A 16,043-nucleotide genomic window follows, 5' to 3' on the forward strand; every position below is an offset into this window, starting at 1 on the left:
TTAATTTACTATAAATCTGATCTGACCATTCCATTAGGTCTTCATTTCCTATTGGGTCAATATTTTGATTCAGATATCCAATGAACAAGTTTATAATATACGCAACTCTGCACTCGAGTTGCGTTTCTTCTCATTAGCGAAAGATACTGCTTCGGATAAAAAATCAAGTCCAAGTCAAAGTCAAATGCAATCAGCTTGACTACATAAAGATAAACCAATGCAAGGAGTATTCTATACCAACCAATCGCCCATCTCCAAACCATATGACCTATCTAAATGATTCATCATAACCTAAGAATGGATATAGAGTTTCACATGAGGAATATGGTTGCTATTATGGTTCAAGAGATATTGGATTCATTTCGAATAATGAGGAAGGCAGATAGAAGAAAACAAACTGAATTTGATTATCTTGCTATAAAAATCAGATTTTATGTTTTTGGATTCAGGTTAGACAAATATTGTAAGAAAAGGCCAGGAATAATAATGAATTATCGGTTATTTACCCCTTGAACTTTACTGGTTCTACTAGGACTACTCTGTGGGCACGCAATTCTTGGATCGAATGATCGCATCGTCGATTGGGGAATATTTCCTCCGACAGAATCGTAGCAACCAAGTATTTGTTTTGAAGATGATAATCAACTCGAAAACTCACTTTTCCTTCAGTTGTTCCGTTATCCTTTCATTTGTTAACTCTGGAAATACCACTTCAACAAAGTTACTCTTGACAAAGAATCCACTTAAGCTAAAAATCACCAGATAAACACAATTAAATATGTTTCTGAACTGAATGGAGTCACCTGAACGTAAATACTTTGATAACTTTTATAGCTCTCTATGATTATGTTTATCAAGTTGATCATAAACGACGCACCACGGTTCTGTTATCTGTTATTTTCGATTTATAATTTCTGTGGTTTATAAATCGAATGTTTGTGGTAGCTGGAGAAAGGTAGAAAATACTGTTTTTATGTTTTTTCGGTGATTGGGATTCTCCGGCTTCAAGCCCGCCATTATGATTTTAAATTCAGGAGTTGTTTCAGAACTGTTGACAACATAAAAAAAGTTACTTTTCATCAACTTCAAATGAAAGTATTGTTATGATATTTTGGTAGAAACGAGATCATTTTTTTCTAGCACAGTTTTGAGTTTTTGACCTGCCCTTGCAAAGAAGGCAAAGCATTCGAAATCGTTCACAATAGTAACCTCTAGCTTGAAAAGATCAATAAAGGTTAGCTCCAAAGAAAAGGAGAGATTGGAAAAATCCAACCTCATATACAAGTCAATAAAAATATTCTCGGACAGTCAAGCGGCGTTGGTAACTCTTGGCTCCTACCAAGCAACGTCTAAATTGGTAGCAAACTGCCAAAAACGACTCTCCTCGATAGGAAGACTTAACAGATTGCCTCTGGTCTGGATTCCTGGCCATACTGGCCTGGAAGGCAATGAAGCTCCTGACTCTCTTCCAAAGGAAGGTGCTGCAAGCGGCTTCATTAAACCAGAACCTGTCATTGGCATCGCTTTGGGTTTTGCCAAACAAACACTGAACACCTGGATGGCAAGAAGATGTATGGACTTCTGGCAGAATCTTCCAGGACTGGCTCACTCCAAGACGTTTATTCACCCTTCGGAGCCTGATACCAAACAGTTGTTGGACTACATTAGGGATGAACTACGATGTCTAACAAGCCTTCTTACAGGTCACTGCCATTTGAATCATCATATGCAGAGACTCGGACTGTCGGAAGACAGTGTGTGTCGCCTCTGTTTGGAAATTGATGAAACAGCAGAGAATATACTTTCTGCCTGCCCCACTGGGTTTATTTGGTTGAGTGTGAATAGATGTGAGCCACAATAAACCCTTGCGGGTTGAGGTGGAGGGTCGAATAGACCCACTCACTGTAGAGCTATCCTAATCATTGCTATTTTGGTAGAAACGAAATCCATTTTTCCTAGCACAGCTTTGAGTTTTTGACCTGACCTCACAAAGGAAGAACGCAATGAAAATAAATAACATTCAAAACCGTTCAATAGTAGTTACCTCTAACTTAAAAGATCAATAAAGTAATAAAGTTTTTCTCCAAAAAACATTCGGAAGTTCTGAAGCATTTCTTTTATAATGTTCCGACATTCACGTTGACGTGAATCTAGACATGCTATTTCAGTTTTATAACTTGTAGCCTTTTAGTGAACACACAAATCATCTGACTGGTATAATCAGGAGGTCTTATAATCTCTATTCTCGAGTAGAGAGGATTGGTTTGGGAAAGAGGAAACAATAAGAGCAACTGCTTCATAAATACTGCCTTATACATGAGTTAATTGAAAGAGTTTTGGACAGCCAAGCGGCCTCAGAAGTTCTTGGCTCACGCCGAACATCTTCTAGACCATCTCTGGTCTGGGTTCCTGACCACACTGGAAAATAATGAAGCTGCCAACTCTCTTGCAAGGGAGGAAGATGCAAGCTGTTTCATCGGACCAGAACCTGTCGTTGGCTTTGCTTCAGGCACTGCCAAACAAACACTGAACACCTGGTTTGCAGAAAGAGTTTCAGACTTCTGGTAAAATATGACTGATTATAATAACGTTTTCTTTATTTTTCCCTAAAAACATATTCCTTGTAAGGAAGTTTCGGTTTCGGTTTCGGCCAAAACTGAGATCGTTTCTGAAATTCGTTTTCGGTTTCGGTCGCAAAAACCAGTTTCGGTTGGACACTAATGGTACCAAGTAATTGTGTAACAAGCCCATTTACAGGTCACTGTCGTCTCAATCATGATATCCAAAATGCAGAGACTTGGATTGTCGGGAAGGGGTGCGTATCTTCTCTGTTGGCCTCGCTGTGGACTGAATCATAGATAGATTTATTAGTCCTTTGTGCTACATTATGTAGATGGGACAGGTCATATTTCTCAGGTATAATATAAATGTGAAATATCATAAACTATCATTTGAATGAAATAAATAATGTGACACACATTGTAAAACAAACACATACATATTAAAATATAAGTAAAAAATAGAAATAGATAAATAAACGAAATGTTACGATATATACGTCACAATGACAGTGATCTGACATTACCAACTTCAAGTATAAATTCATCTACTGTGTGGAAACCTTTTTCTGATAGAAACGCTTTCAACTGTTTTTTAAAAACTTGAGGTGGCAGTGTCTTCATATCACATGGCAGTATATCAAAGTGACGGATACCAGCAAACATTTTATACTTTGCGTGACAGTGTTTTTGGGTGATGAGCATATGGTTATTCCTAGTATGATAATTATGGACTTCCGATTTCGACTTTAGATGTCTTCTATTTTCATGGATATACGTCAATGTTTTTAGAATGAACAAACAGGCAACAGTGAGTATTTTATTTTGACGAAAATTCTCTTTATATGACGCTCTGTAATCTAGATTGAAAATGAGCCTCAGTAATGCTTTCTGTTTTATGGAATTTCTGTCCACCTCAGTTGCTAAACCCCAGACAGCAATGTTGTTGTAAATAATGGACTGAAACTTAGCGAAATCAATTGATATCAGTGCTTTGATATCTAATTTATTCTTAAGGGTCAATGAGATGATACAATTGATTCAATTTCTTGGATGTGCACTCTATATGTTCTTGTCAAGTGAAATGTGAGTCCATTATTCTTAAGAATTTTGTTGAGCTTGTTAATGCCAAGGATTCATTCCGTAAAATGAAATTGTAATCATGTAGGCTTCGAGATGAATTTGCAAATTCCATGCAGACATATTTTCAGAGTTTCTATAGGTGTGAGCCATAACAAACCCTTGTGAGTTGCAGAAAAGCGTCGAATAGATCCTCTCACTTTGGGCCTAACCTAACGTAACTGATGAAGATTTCTTATTCATTAATTAGGAAGAAAAAATATCAATACGTAGTTTTTGTCAATAGGATTTAAGTAGTTTGGTAGCAAGATAGGATTGGTATTCAACCGCAAAACAAAATTTATAAAAAAATCCTCTTCTATGAATTTGCATTTCCTTATACGTCTTCTTCCTCAGTAATGAACATCATATTTCCGATAATGCAATTACATCCAATCAAGTGTTCTTTGAAGAATAATGTAACATTTCCGTTTTGAATTGGAAACCCTGTTCTCAGTCCGGAGAAATTCATCCTGGAACTTCTTGATTGAAATGGAAAACACTCCGAATTCACTCAATTGCCGGAAAAGGCATTCAACCCATTTCCGAAACGTTAATGAGATTTCAGAAAATTCCTCTATACCTACCAAGAGCTATTTGTCAATTAGGCGGCTCGGTTCACATCTGGGTTTTCGCACCAGCCCGCTTGATCTTCCGAATTAGACTTGATTAATGAGTCTTTTTTCGATTGACGAATACACCGAAGTCCAAATATTTGTAAGACGAAAATCTCTCATGCTTATATGGGGTGTTCCAACATGGACTTTCGGAGAGTGAAGGTACATAAATTTACAACAAGCTGCAAATGCGTTTAATTGTTCAAAACATAGTTAAAAATCAGATTTAAAAATTCCGAATGATTGCGATGCCTAGAAAAAAGTTTATTCGAGGTCAAAAGTCAAAAATCTCGATTTTCACGAAAACGGTAAGTTTTATCATAAAATAACCTCAACTAAAAATTATAGATCATTAAATTCTCTACAAAAAGGTAACAGAACTTGTTTTCCTTAAAGCCACCGTTTCTGAGATACGACGAATCAAAAAGTTGTAAAAGTTTTATCGTCATTATATACACTTACTTTACGATAAACTCTATGTACTGAGTGTTATTTTCTTGAATGTAACAGTAACAATATACATTTTATTTATTCATTTTTAAAGAATGCAATGGTCGTTCAATTGTTACAAATTCATTTATTTATTATTAAACAGTTTTTTCTGAGGCAGTTGAAGTTGATTGTTTCCTTCAAACCGATGAATTAATAAAAAAAAATTGAAGGATAGGCCAGCAAAACAGTTTTACGGCAAGACCTCTCACTAAATCCAATATGACGGATAACCCAACATGGCAGACCAGTTTTTTAGGCACTGCCCATGATACAGTTATCAAAAGTAAGACTTTTCTGACGAACGCCCAAGATAGCGGAATAGTTTTTTCATGCACTTTCATAATATGGGCATCAAATGGTAATATCTTATGCCAATCTTTGCATGATCCACACATCATTGTATATACTGGGTGTCCCATATAAAACTTAGGGAGCAATTATCTGGAAAATTATAGAGAATATCCATATTTCGTTCATTGCTTTTTTTCAAAAGATATGTTGACGATATTGTTACTTCCATTCCAAAAAATGAAACTGAAATAATATTAACTACTTTTCATTGTTTTCATCCAAAACTGAAATTTACTCTTGAAATGGAAAAAAATCATTATCATTTCTAGATACTAAAATAACCAAAGATGCAAACCGCAAACCAACTTTTTCTGAAAGATTTATAAATTATTTTTCAAAATATAAATATCACAGTACAATTAAAATTGAAAGGAATTTGAATTCAAAAGCAATTGCCATTTCCAATTCTGAATTCCATAACAAAAATCTACAATTAATTGAGAATTATCTAGTAGAAAATAATTATCCTAGAGCCCTTATAACAAAAATTATTAAAGAAAAAAAGTTCCCCTTCCCAAATACAGGGTTAAAACCCAAATATCACAAAATTCAATCTGTAGAAAATGTATCTGATAAACTTGAAATGCTACTCAGTACCGAACAAATTAAAGTGGCCTTTTCGAATGAAAATCAATTGAAAAGCATTTTTTCTCGAACCAAAAAACAAAAACACCACAATATAGTGTACAAATTTAACTGTGAAAGCTGGCAGAAATGCTATGTTGGTCAAACCGGGCGGTATCTTAAAACACGAGTTTCAGTGTCGCCCTAACGGATGACGCCTAGAGCTGGATCTCTACGTAAATAAGAGGACCATTTGACATTAAAATCATCTGCTTTCACGAAATATGGATATTCTCTTTCATTTTCATATATTTGCCCGTGGAGTTTTATATGGGACACATATTGTTTGATTTTTCAAATTGATTTTTTCCTTCCTTTCTTGGAAGATTTCCATATTTTCTATATAAAGATGGGGAAGTAGAAAGCCAATTTTTTTTTCACAAAAATCAATCTCTCCTGGAAATATACCTCTTTTCATCATTATATCAGACCTATGTTTTTGATTTGGTTTTCGAACGAAATTTTCTACTTCAATTGCCACTATTTGTGTTGTTAAAAAGTTTTCCAACAGGCAATTCATCTAAATTTTCATTCTCTCTTTGCGAAAATTTACTTCAGCTGTGAAATGTCAGTGTCATTTGATGCCACTCATGTAGTTATTTATGTGGGCGACAAAAAAAGAGAATATATGAAAGTTAACAAACACATCCGTTATATCTTCTAACCGTCACCATCCAAATAAAAATGTGTTTCAGCTGACATAATCTTTTCAGAGGAAAATATTTCAAAACATTTCGTGAAAGAATTTCTGGTGGCATAATGTTATCATTTTATCTAACGGGAATTGCTGAAGCTGAAATAAAACAAAGGAATCGTCCTTTGTTTATTCCATTGTCTTTCCCACGAGACGTCAACCAATTTCCATGCAAATGAAAATCATTTTCGATCTAGCTGTGATAATTAAAATAGTAGTCCGGTTCTTTCCGACCTATGAGCTTTCAAATACCATGGCGAATATGCTAGCTAGTTTTTCATATCGATTTCTGAAATCCCATTTGGCAAACCCTCCTAATTGGGTCAGTGAATACTAATTTTATTCCATGTAGACAGCCTTTCACTCGATCCACAGTTGTTTCAACCATCCGTGAATGGTTATTGTGATGGCAATTTGTTGGAGAATGATTTACCTGTTGTCAGGTTTGTATGAAATCCGATAACGTTTTTATTCATTCATTTATTTATTGCTCGACTAGGAATAAAAACAGAATAAATCCAAAAAATATTCTCATTTTACATATGAAAGATAGTGAGTAAATATGTATTAACACTAAGTATATTTCACTAGTAACGAATATGAGAAAAAATTAATTAAACAATATACGAAGAACTAATTATGAATGAAAATAGATTTCACATAGTTTTCAAGACTAAGGAAAAGTAACCTCATATTTTCAATATCAATGCAAAAAGTATTGAAGGATCTGACAATCTATACTAATATTATAAATGTGAGAAATTGTGAGGATGGATAAATGTATATATGTATGTTTGTGGCTCTTCCACGCCTAAACGACTGAACAGATTCAGATGAAACTTCATATAAACACAGCTTTTACATCAGAATAACATATAGGCTACAATTTACAAAGGTTTTGTGTAATTTTGGTCATAATATAACGATAAGTATTAAGTGAGTTGGAATAATGATTGCTTCCTGATATCTGTTTTAGCGTGCGTTGCCTATACCGTTGGAGTTACATGCAGATAATGTACGTAAGAATGTTTATCTTAAATAGTTCTAAATGAAAGTCCGCGAAAGCATATGTCTTCCTCTTATGTGGTAGCCAGTATACGCAAAATACTGAGCCATAAATACAATTATATTGGCTACTTTTTTTACAATGCACATTTTAGAATATCTGTCAAATTCTTATAAACATTGATACAATTGTCGTTTTAAGTATTTGAAATAGATAAACTTTGTTTTTTACACTAAGTAATTTAGACCAGGGGTCTCCAAACTACGACCCGTGGGCCAAATCCGGCCCGCCAGTGTCATCAATCCGGCCCGCGACAGCCAATGATTTACTGTCATCAATCTGGCCCGCGACAGCCAATGATTACCTAATTGTTGTTATATTCCTGTGATAAGTTGAAGAAGAAAACACAGAATGATAATTACTCGGTTTTATTTACTTGCAAGGTAAAACTTAACGACAGAAATGGTGACAAAGAAAACTTAACTTAAGTATCTAAGTTTAAGCATATTAATAACTAACAAATAATTGAAATGAATCACAGTAGAATAAAAACACTAATGAGATTTATGATTGTGATTTTCCGCCGACAATACTTTGTAGTTGTGGATCAATTTCACTTGTACCAATTATCAAAAGAGATTTAAAATGCTCATCGGTTAATTGAGATCTGTAAACATTATTTGTGTACTTCATCTTGGAAAACGTTTTCTCACACAAGTAAGTAGTACCAAAAACAGAAAACAACCCACGAGCAAATTTATGCAAATTATCAAATTGTTCCAGTGGAAGACTCTCATAAAATTCCAACAAAGATGAATTTTGATATTTGTTCTGCACAGTAAATCAATAATTTCCATTTGGACTTCCGGAGCCAGGGTTTCAATGTCAGAATCAAAAGGATTTTGAAAAAGCTTAATTTCATTCGCAAAATGACATCAAAATCTGAAAAACGAATATCAAAATGTATCTTCAACGCACTCAAAGTTTCGATTGCAAAATTGACGGGAAATTCAGTCTCTGTAGTGTGGCTGAATATTTCACATGTTTCAAGATCTGTGAAACAATTTTCACGTAATTGCGATTGAAATATATAGTATTATTTTTCTCCTTGCAATCTCAAATTCAGTTCTTTCATATGATTTGTCAAATCGACATAGAAGGCTAACTTCCACATCCATTCACTATTTTCTAAATCGGCAAAAGGGCGCTGCTTCTCATTTAAAAAAAAATCGATCTCTGTTCGACGTTCAAAAAAGCGCTTAAGGACTTTTCCGCAACTAAGCCAGCGTACGGCAGTATGATATGGTAAATCATTTTCTCCAATCTGTTGAATAAACTCGCGGAATTGTCGGTAATTGAGCCCAGTGGATCTGATGAAGTTAACAACTGATATGACTGGTTTTAGAACTTCAGATATATCCAAACATTTTCCGCACAAGGACTGTTGATGAATGATACAATGTAAGACTAATGGTTTTGAACCACCATCATTTTCTACAGCCTTTGACACAAGTGCAACCACTCCTTTATTTTTACCATACATATTTTTGCCTCCATCAATTGTTATAGATTTCAAATTTCTCTATCGAAGGTTCTTTTTATTATTGGCATTTTCAACTCCCTTGAAAATATCTGCCCCAGTTGTCGTGCCGTGAATACTATCAATATCAAGAAGTTCTTCATACACTTCATAGCTTTTATCGACTCCGCGAATAAAAATCAACACCTGAGCAGTATCTGACACATCCGTTGACTCATCCAATGCTAGAGAAAACCACTCATGATGTCCATTTTTGTCAGACAGTTGAGATGATATATTTTCTGCGATGTCTTGCACCCTTCGAGCCACGGTGTTTGCTGACAAACTGACACTTTTAAATAAATTTACATTTTCGGGGAATATTTCTTCGGCTACTGCAATCAAGCATTCTTTTATCATTTCTCCATCGGTGAATGGTTTGCCACGTTTTCCGATTTCAAGAGCCACAAGAAAGCTGGCGCGAGTTGCAGACTCTTGTTCAATATTCACTTTGGTAAACAAAGATTGCTGCGATTTGAGTCCGCGTTTCAAAGCTTCGAATTTTTCCTTCCGCAAACTTCCTGTATACTTGGAGTAACTTTGAAGATGTTTCGATTCATAGGGTCGTTTAATGAAATATTCTTTGAGAACAGCTATGGTTTCATTACAAATTGAACATAGCGCCTTATTACTGGACTCAATCACAAAATACTGAAAGTTCCATTTTTCTTGGAACGTTCTGCATTCACTGTCGATTTTTCGCTTCTTTTCCATACTAACAAATCACACACAAAAACAATAAGTCAATTCAAAATACTTTTATTGACGGGTATTACTTTATTTCACAATAGACAGTTTCACTTCCTTCGCCTTTCCTACGCAGACTAACTCGCAGTTGTGCCGCTAGCCTTTTTATATGCAATTATTACTGCCATCTCGAGGTGATCGGAATACGCTAGCTAGAACCAGAACTTTCTCGAACCAACGCGGTAATTCCAAATATTTGATTACGCCTAATGCCACCTAGCGGGTAGCTGAAAAAGATAGTACATAGTACCACTACTTGCCACTAGATGTCGTTAAGTGTCACAATACACAATAATAATTGAAATGCAAAAAAAGCGTAAGTTTGCTTAGGTCACGCACTTTGCGACTATCCTAGTCTAGAAATATAGTTAAGGGCAGAAATTGGCCCTTGGAACAAACTGAAAAAATCATTATGGCCCGAAGGCTACAAAGTTTCGAGGCCCCTGATTTAGACGAATCGTTTAAAAATTGTCACGATAAGATTAACTTGACGCAGTAAGCCATTACACATATATGTTAGGGGATGACTAAAACTGAACGGCTCCGTGTGGTTGAGAATGTTCTAAGCTTCTTCAGTAAGTAATCAAGTTGACAAAATAGCAAAGCTATATGTGTGTTGGTGTGTAGATACAGTGTTTTAACTTTGTCAACCTTCAATCATCCTTATTCTTGCATGGCTGAGGATATATAGTCATATTTGAGGATAGCGAACGAAATACGTAGACAGTTATTCTGTAGTCGAAGAGCATCCGATTGTATTAAAGCAGGCCCACTAATACTGTCGCATAGTCTTAACTTTTAAGTTTGTATTGAGCAAATCGCGATTTGGAAACAGCTACCTAAGAACGTTATAAGAAGTTTGGTTCAAATAACTGACATGTTTAGTGAAGCAAAGTTCTGAATCAAATCGATGCGTATTCAAAAAGTGAAAGCTCTCTGTTCTTCTTAGGTCAAAACATCATTATTGCAGATTCATCAAAATGGAGCTTGAGCTTATTGGCCGTAGAAATGTCAAAAATGACTTGAAAATCGTTATTATATATGATTGAGCAGATGTAGAATCACGAGACGAAAAGGAGAAATATAACTGCGTGTCGTCTGCATTTTTTCACGAACAGATAAATATCACAGATATACAATCTGAGAAGCAAGGGATCAAGGATAGATCCTTGTGGCGCTCATTTTTCATTTTGATACCCGTACTCTTTGAGTACGATTTTTCAGATAGTTTGCCAAAAGTGAAACTGCTTTCCGAGGGAAACCAAAGTAGACAAGTTTGTTACACAATAACTCGTGATCAAGAGTGTCAAAAGCCTTGCTATAATCCAGAAGTACCAAACAGGTCAAATTCTAATTATTTAAAGCTTTAAAAATATTGTCGGTAAGTGTCAGAAGAGCCTTGGTCTGAATCCTAATCGTACAGATGCCATGATATGATTTTCATCGACATAATTATTAATCTTTGAGTATCAATTCCCCTAATTTATAGAGACACGGGAGAATTGTAATTTCTCTCAAGTCAGAAAGCACTGTAGGTGAGTTACACTCAGCCAGAAGGATAACCAACTAACTCAAAATTTTGGAAATTGACAACTGGTAATGATAGAGTTTATGAGAAAAGTGAATTGATTTATCAAAAAAGAATCAGAGTTTGATAATTTTGAGGAATATTCCGTCTTATTCCAAATCATTACTCTTGATGCCATCACCATGCCACAGTCACCATCTCACTAGTGACTGTGATAAAATTTCAGATTTTTCCAAATCCTTTCCTTGTGAGAAACGAGAATGATGTCAGTTAATCGGGTAGACTTTTCGATGAGCTGAAAGAGATCGAACGAGTTTATAAAATCTTTGATAAGTTGAGAACGTCGATTTATTCATTCTTGTTTATATTCGCTGAAGCTTTTGGAGAGCCATATCTGTACTCTCTGCTAAAGGCCAAACTATTGTTTTATGTGACTATTGAATGAAATGTAAATTATGTAACCGTTTCTTTCTAAAACGTCAAAATCAATCATGGAACTGACAGTTCGTTTTTAAATAAATAGTTTCTAACTAGAAACAAGAATAAAAACATCAACTCAGGATGTGAAAACAAGCGTGAATCAGTAGAAATTTATAATGTTGCGAAGAAATCGATATTTTTCACTAATAAAATGAGGGTTATTAAAAACTCAAATAGTTTTATGTCGAACTACTTTGTGAGCCAGCGTTGTGGAGTGGTTGATGAACTCAATAAATACTTAGTTAGGAGTTGTTTTTCAGCCTGGAGCCATTATAAAAATAGAATTTAAAGCATCCTACGCTTTTTTACAACAAAATCAATTTTTTTGTTAATAGTTTCATTCTGATTTCAGACTTATTAAAAGTCATTAGTTAAATCAAACCATAAGACTCATTATCGATGTTAAACACAATCTTGAATAAGTTTAAAATTATTTTTTATGTTTTATATTGTGTTGCTATTGAAGCGTATTTTTTTAGTGTTTTGAACTATTATTTATTATACTCTATTCTGTAATTGGGTTCATCCTGTAGAATAGTGTAACCGTAAATAAATAAAAGCAAAACATATTTCAAACTGAAATACACGATTTTCTGAAAAATTCCTGTTCCTAGGAACTTTATTTTCACTATACCTCCACTATAATCATGAATAAAAATATCTCACATGTGAGCGAGTCTGTATGCATATAGGTTTCCAAATTTTCTCAATAGGCATTTTATATTCTGTAGAAAAATGTCGGAGATTTAAGAATTTTTATCGCTTCTACTCTTTCGATAAGTTATAACGAAAATGCTATTACTGGAACATTCAATAATATATTAAGGAATGTGGGACGCTGACGGTATAATACATGGAATCTGAACTTGTTGAAATGGAATTTCTTAGTCAGTGCGAAATCAAAATGATACAAAAATTTATATTGATGGTCTGAAGCTATTTCTGTCATTATTTAATTATATCCATGAAGAAAGAAGATAAGACTTTTGATTCTGTTTTTTAGCAAATCACAGCTATCGAGATAAATGTAGTCCCTTTTAGATAGTAATGAGAGAATTGTAGAAAAATTAGACATAAGTACAATTTTCCTTGCAATTGAACTGATAAATTCAAATGATGAATGTATATCCTATCACTACTCGATTATATTTCAAAACTCCCTAGGAACAAAACAGAATTAGGAAGTTGACATGGAATTATTAAATTATTTTATTTATGAAAATGATCATTTTATCCGTATACCTACTCTGTGTTCAAATACTGTTCTATTTATAAAGTTGGGAAATATATTATAACTACAACGTATATTATATTTCCGAAAAAAGAAAAGTTCAGTGTAAAATTCAATGTCATTCAATGAAAACCCCGAGCAAGTTATTTGTGTTCGTCCCGTACAAGAAAGTCAACACAAAATCTGTGGCTAAAACTTGCAAGACGAGATTCAACGGGACTATTGCCCAGTAGCCAGCTTCATTTTTGTGGAAATTACATTGACATAAGTATTCAACCGAATTTTTATACAATAACCAGTATTATCTTGAACGAAGACTATATTCAATAATAAATAAACTTTTTTGAGGTTAGGTTTGATCTCTCGTTTCTTCCATCCTTATTATGTTACCTTTTATTTCGCACAGATTTCCTGAGCGTTTCAACTGTTCCTAATTCACTGCATCATTGCCATAAGATGCCCTGGAGAACCAAAAATGAAAGAATGAATGTGTAAGTGTGTGGTTAGTTTGTAATTTTAGAAATATCATTTCTATATAACCTCTAATATTAAACTACAAGTATCTTTCGAAGGCTTTGGACTTATTTTTATTATTTGCATGCAAAATATTGATATTGTACTCCCATGGAAATTTGAACATTTCTGAATTCTGCCGAACAAAAGACTTTGTTTGATGTCAGAAATTCTTCCAGCATCAACAAGTCGAATCTAGGCACATTACCGCTGAGTGCCATTATAATTCCTGGTTCCATGGCTCACTTTTGATTCAAAAGCATAACAAAAAAAAGGGAACTGTGAACAATATGAAGTCGTAAAGAAAACTATAAAACACTAGTGTGGAGAATTATTGTTGTATTATACAAGATATCATATTCCTTTGTTTACTCTAATGTGACGTAATTCGCTTCATTGGCGTTCAAGATATAATGGCGGTATGCCATATTTTTCAGTTTTATTTTATCAAAATATTAATAATATTGCTCATAATAATACCGTCCCCCATTAATAGGGTCTCAAAAACTAAATATATAATTTTAGTGATTTTTACTTATTGTCATCATGTCTGTTTTTAGAGTTTATTTCAATAACGTTTCAAAACTGCAGATTGAACGAAAATGGTGGCCATCTTTGAAATTTTCACTAAAAATTTGAACGTAAATCAAGTGAATCTTTTTTTGTTTCGGTTAATATTAAAGTGTTGTAGTTGGTGACGTTTTTTGAAGGCAAATTACCGTATGAAAAATCTGTAAACGCCACCTTATACAGTTTAAAAAGTGGCCAAGAGAAAATTATTTTTGTTTTTTTCAATATCTACTTGAATCCCGCCTGAAAAAAATTAAACCAAATTGGCAAGCTTTGTTTTTTCTTGAATATCCCCAGAACTAATCGGAATTTTCTGAATTTTAAAACGGCATGCGTAAAGGATCTCAAAAATGGGCAGCTTCTTTCTAGTTTAACCGACTCCGTTTTCAATTTTGCCATGCTAACTTTCCTTACCTTGGACACTTATATACATTCGAACATTCTCGAAAGCACTAAGGAGATCTCAATTCCTCTCTTGAGTCAATTCTATGCAGTATATTTTTTCAATAATTGAATAAAACATTCAAAAACAAGTTACTCGTTATTTCAAAAGTATGAGCAGAAATAAATCATCTACCGAGCTATTTTCTGTCGAAGGTAAATAACATATGTGCAATTACCATGGCTTCATTTATCAAAAGTAGTGTTGTTTTTGTTTTTCAAATGCGAACGTGTCACTCAAACTCAAGATTCCCCTAATAATTTAATAATGAACGAACCATCGTGCTCATTCTAACGAACGGAATAAAATTCGATCGTTATAAAAATTTACGAGTCGGTGAAATTTGTGCTTGCTCTCAATGAAACCTTGCATTTTCTGTTGATGGTGGTTAAAAATAGCAGCATCAGCTGATAGCGTTCGTTTATTTTAGAAATTCTACTTTATTTTAATGTATATGTTTCGCTTCAGATCGACTTCGCTTGCCTTCTTTCCTCACCTGATTACTTCCAACAAGATTATTTTTGTTCAACAGATTGGCATTCGACAAACACGTAATTCCTCAACAAATGTACACAACAGATAAAGATTTACAACAAATCCGACGGAGATGTTAAACTGTTATCTTCCTGATAAAGAAGAAATCATTTTTGCAAAATTTTCTTTAAAATGCTTTTCATTAGGCTGATAGTAATCACAATATAGAGTTTTCAAGGCAACGGGCAATGTTGGAAGTGCCAGAATTTCCAACACGTTTAAATAATATCCCAACTTTGGTGAGTGTTAGTAACATGACAAGAAGATTTAAATAACTGATTTTTATCAAGTCCAGTTTCACCTCCTTAGAGAAAACTGATCGTTCCGTCCACACCTTCTCTATTTTCGTATATATTGATTATAAGCAGTTAAATGAATGTGTTTGTCTAATTCATGGCTGAAATAACTCGCAGCTTGCTCTAAAATAGTGAATTTGTAACCTCTCTTGGACGAACAATCAGCCCTATACCCTTCCTGTTGAAAGGACTTGAGAGGATACTGGACGGATACATCAGGAGGGTGGCATTATATGCATCCCCCTGAATAACCACCAGTAGGACTATAGCACTACCTAAATCTATAGGATCGTCTCTGGCTAGGAAAGGTATAGAATCGACCATAACTGGCTGGATCTATGCCATGTTGGTGAACAGAACTCCAACTACGACTCTTCAAGGCGAGGCCATTAGGGTCAGGGTCAGGGTCACCAGGGACTGCCCTCAAGGGGGGGGGGTACTATCTCCCCTTCTATGGTCGCTCCTGATGCCTTTGACAGAAGAAAAGTAGATCTGCAAGTTCATGCAGATGACCTTGTCATCTTGGCAAGGTCCACGTCGGCAAGGGTTAGGTTGTAGTATCCTCCAAAGCACGTTGGACGTTGTTCACAGTTGGTGCCTGAGGGAGCAGATGTCTGTCAACCCCAGCAAAACTGCGATAATCCCCTTCACCAGGAGGAGAA

The 16,043-nt window shown here is 34.7% G+C and overlaps 1 protein-coding gene across 7 annotated transcripts in view; it reads right to left on the minus strand.

Moving 5' to 3' along the window:
- rdgC (retinal degeneration C) overlaps positions 1–16,043 on the minus strand; it is a 172,328-nt gene that overhangs the window by 148,291 nt on the left and 7,994 nt on the right. Inside the window, exon 1 of one of the 7 annotated variants that reach the window (XM_023157498.2) lies at positions 659–797. The exons of the other annotated variants lie outside the window; for them this stretch is intronic. The gene's annotated coding sequence lies outside the window, so the exon portion shown is untranslated. Of the gene's footprint in view, positions 1–658; positions 798–16,043 lie in introns of those variants that run through there. 7 annotated transcript variants of the gene reach the window in all.

Source organism: Leptinotarsa decemlineata, unplaced genomic scaffold (genome assembly GCF_025532065.1).
Source record: "Leptinotarsa decemlineata unplaced genomic scaffold, Ldec_3_MD MMD2_tig00026336_RagTag_RagTag, whole genome shotgun sequence".
NCBI classification, from domain to species: Eukaryota; Metazoa; Arthropoda; class Insecta; order Coleoptera; family Chrysomelidae; genus Leptinotarsa; species Leptinotarsa decemlineata.